Source organism: Octodon degus, unplaced genomic scaffold (genome assembly GCF_000260255.1).
Source record: "Octodon degus isolate 3935 unplaced genomic scaffold, OctDeg1.0 scaffold00006, whole genome shotgun sequence".
NCBI lineage: Eukaryota > Metazoa > Chordata > Mammalia > Rodentia > Octodontidae > Octodon > Octodon degus.
Window position 1 is genome coordinate 8,054,301 of NW_004524582.1, and position 7,101 is coordinate 8,061,401.

Below are 7,101 nucleotides of genomic sequence, written 5' to 3' on the forward strand. Positions count from 1 at the left end.
AAACTGCAAGGAGGGAGCAAAGCTGTCTTAGGAGAAAGGACATGGGAGCTACCACCTAAAGTGCTGTAGGGGTGGGACCATGTAAGGCCTTTGGAGCTCACAACTCAGCAGAGATTGCTTTGAATATTCCACATGGAACTATATATAAACTAGATATGTTTGCTCTAATGTATTTTGGATTTGCTTTGGTTCCAATGCTTTGTATTCTCTTGTTTGTATATTTTGGAATAGTAATGTTTATCATGTGTTGTTGAATGTTAGGAATGTTTAACTTCATTTCTACAGAGATTCATAGTTAAGAGTTTGCCTTAGATCTTGGAGGAGATTTGGGACCTAGACTTTACAGCAATGCTAAAACTGTTGAGACTTGGACAACTCTTAGAGATAGACTAAAATGTCTTTTGCATAAATGGCTGTGCATGAGTCTTTGGATGTCCAGGGGCAGAATGCTATGATTTTTGTGTATTTGTCCCCTTAAAGCTTCATGCAGTCCCTGAGGTGCAGTTCTACAGTTTATGATATATTTGTGAACCAAGACTGGGATTATGGGTCTGAGTACTTCTGGGATTATAGGTGTGTGTGCTACACCCAACCTGGGGCACATAACCTGAATGTAACATGAGAGAGATAGAGAGACAGACTTGCTCTCTGTTGCCATTGGGGCCACTACTCCTCCCATTTCTTTTCACTGTTTTGCTGTATTCCACTGCTATGGAAGGTTGCTCTTTGCCATGTACAGAGTTGCCTTGGAGCCAGTGGAGTTTGGACTGAAAATGCCAGTAACTGTGAGGTAAATAAACCTTTCCTTTCTTCATTTTGAGTGTCTCGTATTTTGTCTCAGCAATGAGAAAAGAGTAACTGAGACAACTTTGAGCCAGGCAATTATAGCTGAAACATCTACAAATTATGAGTTAAATAAACATTTCTTCCTTGATTTTGGGAGCTGTCTATGTTGTCTCAGCAATAAAATAAGAATAGCTAAGACAGAATTTGGTACCAGAGAAATGGGACCATTGCTGTGAATATAGATGATCATGTAGTTCCAAAACCTTTTGGAATTTCTTGTGGGAAGAGCTCAAAGATGTCTCCTGAAAGATTGGAGCTGAAACGCTTTAAGGTGTCCTTTATACAAGATTCTGAATCAGAACTCAGAATACCAGAAAACACAGAAAAAGTAGGCTCGGGAGGGTTCTTCTGAGAAGGACTACATTGGTGTTGGACTTCAAACAATTTGTACTATGGCTTGGTAAAATGTTTGTCTTCAGTTTCCTTGTGTCCAAGGACTAGGCCTGAGAATGACAATAAGGGCAATAGATGAATTAAACTGTAAGAAGGCAGTCAAATATTGGAGTGATAGTATATCTATTGTTGGGGCCGTTTGCCGAATCTATGTTAAGGATCAAGAGCAAATATCCTGGCAGAATGATTTACCTTGTGAGTTTGGCCAGAACAGCTTCTAGTAAAGCTCTGGGATTCAAAAATAGAACAAGGAAGGACATGATTTCTGAGAAGCAACAGGATAAGAGGAACGAAGACCCAGCTGCACCGTAAAAAGCAGCAAGTCCCAAGTCTTGTAGCCTCAAAATTGCCAAAATGAAAGACTTTGCTTTGTGAAGAAAGCCCCATGTCACCAGGTTCCATAAAGGCAACAGCACAGAAAACTTGCTCCTCAGAATTGGATTCACAATGCTCAGTGGCCTAGACACTTGAACTCTACAGCCAAGAGAAAGGAAAGGCTGGCGGCTGCTCCAAATGGTTAAGACTAAGAATTATGCATATGGTGCTGGTCTTAAGTGCATGCAGAATGAAAAGGTTGTGAAGATGAGAAGGATTCCAACCCACTTTCAGAAAGTCTGGGAACACAGGCAGTGTGTCACCGAGAAGGCTGTGTGAAGCTGTGACGTTAAAGCCAAAGGTGCAGTGGTGAACCCAGAAGTTTGGAAAAGCCAAGAACATGGATCATTTGAGGAAACCTGTAAGGAAGGAGCAAAGCAAGCCCAAGAGAACAGCTATGAAAGCTACAACCATCAGAAGTGCCATGGGGGTGGAGCCACTTAGGCCTTTAGAGCTTACAATTCACTACAGATTGCTTCAGGGGCTGCATAAGAAATTGCAGGACTTAATGTTTGCCCTTCTGGATTTTAGACTTACTTTTACCCCCAAAGCTTTTATCCTGTTTGTAACTTTCGGAATGAAAATGTTTATAATGTGCCATTGAATGTTGAATGTATTTAGTTTTTCATTCATACAAGAGCTCAGAGCTAAGAGTTTCCCTCTTTTTTGTCCTTCCTGCATTTGCTGTCTTATGGTGCCATTAACTAAGTTCTTTTTTCTAATAATTTTTTTTTTTGTTTTGGATACAGGGCCTCACTACACAGCTCAGTCACCTAGTGATGCTCCTATCATAGCCTCAGCTAGGATTACAAGTGTGTACCACCAGGCTTTGATTCAGGTCTGTCACAGCATGCCCAGGGTTCTGAGGCTGGCATAGCATGTGGTATGGGGAATTTAACCCAGGTCCTTGTCCTTGCCTGACAGGCAGTTAGAATGCCTAGCTATCTCCCCAGTCCCTTTGCTGCCATGAAATGTTACCCCTCACTATACCACCCTGACTTACAGCCAGCTGATTATGGGCTGAACCTTCACAAACTGTGAACTAAATAAACCCTTTATTCCCTCATATTGGTTGTTGATTATTTTGTCTCAGCAATGAGAGAAAATAACTAACGTGGTTTGTGTCTAGATGACTCCCCAAAGCCTCATGCACTAAAAGGTGTAAATCTCACACATGGCTGAGTTTCTGTTGTAATACTGGGGTTAAAGCTATTTGATAATAAATTTTTTTTAGCATAGATCTGGGTGTGGGTGAGGAAGCCACTCCCCTGAGTGTGGAGATATCATTGAAAAGAATAATAGTCTGAGTGGTATAAGGCAGAGAGACCTGTTGCTTGTTGCTTTTTGCCTTTGCCTGCCACAGTGTGAACAGTAATCCCACCTACTTTGATCAGTACAGTGCAGGGCTGGAACCATGACTGGAGTCTCTGTAAGTCTGCACTCTCCTTCCAGTGTCATTGATTTTCTCTGATCTTTGTAGAATTTCCTTCACAGTACCAGGCCATCTTAGCATATCATTTACTTACTGTGGCTTTTGAATCGTTGATCCTAAAAGAGATTCTCTTCTTCACTCCCAGGAATGCAATAGACTCAGCTATATATATATTTTTTTTATTTTCCAGCATTGAAACATATGATAACAGTCTCTTCTCCACCAGAAAGAAATTGTTCTTGCTTATTTTCACTATCCCATACTAGAGGCACACTGGATTTCTATTCCTAGTGCTAGACCAAAATCAGTTTCTATCTCTCCCACCTTTGTATTTATCTTCCTCTCTGTCTCTCTTTCTTCTTTTTCACATACATGAATATTTATTTGTTTTCATCAACTTTTGTGGCAAAAATACATCGTGTATTTTCTCATAAGTCTCAGTTAATCTGCAAAATGTAAACTGAATATTTATTGGAAATTACTGCAGAGGATCTTGATGTCAGAATTAAATAATTCGAACATTATATTGCATAAAGCCTGTCTCTGCCTGAGGCATAGGCAATTTGAAGAAGAGAAATAGATACATTTTAGTTTTCAAAGATTAATTGGTTTGAATTACTCTCTGTTAATAGTTCAGTGAACAGAACTAAGTGTTGGCAAAGGAGATCTAGAATGTTAATCTGACTTTGTTTAAATTTTTGAGAACTGGTAAGATCTAAAAGACCAAAAGAAAGGACACTGAAATGCACTGAAATACAGCACAAAATCTAATGGAAGTGAAATTCCCACCATAGGTAGCTCTAGTTTAACAAAGGAATAGATTTTATCTTTAATGAAAGACAACAAGAATGAAAATGCTGACTGAGCTATTTATCAGAGATTTTTTTAAGCAGCATCGGTCTCTACATAACTCTTCTTTGTCTTTAATCTAAAGTGTTCACAATTTCTTAAGTATTATGTAGCAGCTTTTCTGCTACATTATTATCGTAGACTCTACTGATTATTTTAGAATAGCAAAAGTATTATTTTTCTGAGTTGCCATTTCTATGGTTTGGGATTTAACAAAACAGGGCATAGGAAGAGAGGGGTCAGACTATTAAGCACACTGTGTGAAGTTTTATCTATAAGGAGACAAAGTAAGAATTGCTTCCCTCACTGCCTTTCAGTTTCTCTCTTGTTGAAACCCAACCCAGTCAACACACAGACCTGACCAACCCATTTGTCTCTATCTAGATAGACAGAATTACATGTAAAGTGAAAAGGATCAGGTGGAAAACAAGGGGGTGGTTTCCATCTAGTGCCCTCTGTTGTCCACATGGCTCCTCAGGAGAGAAGCACAATTTCTTCCTCCATTCCCTTCTCCCTGCTCTCCTCTGCCTCACCTTCCCTCCTTCTTTCTTCCTCTTCTTCCTCCTACTTACTTCATTGCCTCCAACATCACATTGTATTTTTTTAATTGTCTGTGCAAACATGTTTAATATGCAGACAGGACAGAGGGGAATATTGTAACATACACTAGAAAATTGTGCTGTGTAACTTAAAATACAATATAAACTGAATAATAAGGAGTTGAAAGTAAATTATTAAAAAACAAATTGTAAAAGATCTGATACACCAATATTTCCTCATTTAACTCATCTTATTCTAATACAAAAAGGAAGCTATTAGGCTTTTTTCTTTCTTATTCGATGCTTTATTTTTAACTATCAAGAAGATAATTTTAGTTTAGAGAAAAAATTTTTTCTGGAGCTGAACTAATTATTATTATTTTTAGTCCCTTCTAAATCTTGCCTACACAGATATTTAAATTCCACCTAAAATTCTTGCAGATAAGTCTTGAAAACTCTTTGTTTTTAAGGATGTCAGCTAACATACAATTGTACTCTGTGGTTCACAAGTTTTTACGTCTCCACTGGGGACCCACCTTAGAGTCTGACAGGACAGCATCCATCCTACCTGTTGCAGCTGTCGGGACTTCTAAGCATGAGGCCTAGGCAACATTACAGTGGATCTTAAAAAAAAACCCATAGCAGTAGTGTTTCTGATTCTCTGAAGACCCACATAGTAAATACATCCACTAAGAGATCTGTGGAAACACTTCTGTGGCCATGCACCATCTTATTCTTCAAGCTGAAGCCACATGGGGAAGATGTTCCACTCCTGGTGGGCAGGTGTGGTCCCATATGAGGCCTGCACATATAAAAAACACATGCACCCAGGTCTCCTTGAATTGGGTCAGTGCACTCAGCATGCACATCTGTATTTGTATCCCACCAGCAAGCCCACCAATTTCGTGTCTAATGTTTCTAACATCCTCTGCAGACACGCTTCTTTCACTGCCACTGAAACAAATTTCTAGATTGGAGGTTCGTTGGCATTCTCCTCACGCCTGTGCTTATATTTCCTTTCGCAAATGTGATGTAATTTGTTCTTTCCTTCTTCACTGTTCCCATGAGGCTCAAAAGCTCTGGGCTATAAGAGCTCAGAGATTCTTCTGCCAACACTGATGATGGGTAGGCCTCCTGGGCTTCATGTGCAGAATATTAATATTAGACTAGTTGCTGTTAGTGTTTAATAATACCATAAATGATAGCAAGGTGAACGATGAAATAAACCCTTAAGAGTCTGAAGGTTTCATTTTGTTTTAATAAATTCGATGTATCTTATTATCATCTTCAACTAAATTCTGTGAATTTCTTTTAACTTAAGCTCTCAAACTGAAATTATCCAGGAATAATACAGTGTTTCAAAAACTGTGGAAAAACTCTGGAAAATAAATAGCACACCTGCTACTATAATATATTATCAATAAATCAGTGTAAAATGACTTTCAATATCAAGGATGAGACCAAAAAATAATTTTCAATGTCAGTATATCATTAAGTTTACCCAAAATATCATAGCCTATTGTGACATTTTTCTGTAAAATATCAAATAAATTATTATTTCACAGTCATGAGAAATGTATTATGAATACATCCTATTCAAAGTGAATCAGTACATTCAAAGCCATCATCTCTGACTACTCAAGACTTATTTACATCGAAGATACTAAGCACATAATACTTAAGATTCAGAAAATAAAATGTGTCACTGGAACTCTCTCCTCTCACCCACTTAAGTATATCTGACTACTTACTACAACAATAACCTAGACTGTTCGAGTATTTTTAGTTTTACACCTGGATTTTCCTTCATAGATTTTCCACCCTTTTGACTCATAAATAGCATAAATAAAAAAGTGGGTAAGAAGAGCAAGATATACTTGTCATCTTCTACAAAAAAAGAAATAAAAGACTTTTTCCAGAGAGGATATAAGAGAAAGTTCCCCCACCCAAAAAAAAAAAAAAAAAGTTAACTCTGACACTCTCTTAGAATGTTGAGATCTTTCCAATGATAAAACAATTCATCATTCATTTCTGCTGGATGTATCTACTTAATTGCATTCATCAGTGCACTGGGCACAGTAAGCGAAGTTAAGGAAAAGTCTTCCACTGAGATGCTTAAAAGTGAATTCTGGCAGCATGATACATATTAATAATTAACCTCAATTCTATAATTGTGAGTGGTTCAACATGAATTCCAAAAAGACAAAAGTACGCATCAGATGCACTAAAGCAGTTTTCTGAGAAGACTGCTACCACTATGTGGAACATGAACTGGTATCAGAAGAGATTAGTTGAAAAGATACTCACTTGTAAAAGAAACTGCAGATAAGGTCAAGAAATAGATAATAAAGACCTGAAATAAGGCGCTAGCAATGGAAATGAAGAACCAAAGTCAGATACAAGAGATATATATGAGAAAGGATTAATAAGTGAAGAACTGCTTGTGCAAGGTGTGGAGACCCCAGGAGTAAAGGTTAGCTCTGCAATTTCTATCTTGGGATAATGAATGTTGATGATGCTTTCTACGATAGAAACATCAATTGAGATAGAAATGCCTTCACGATTTCCAGGATGTGCAGTTTCTCAGGTAGATGTACCTTGCTTTTTTTTTTATATTTAAATCTTTATTATCAAAGTGTGATTATTTTGTTTTTTTTATTTTTTATT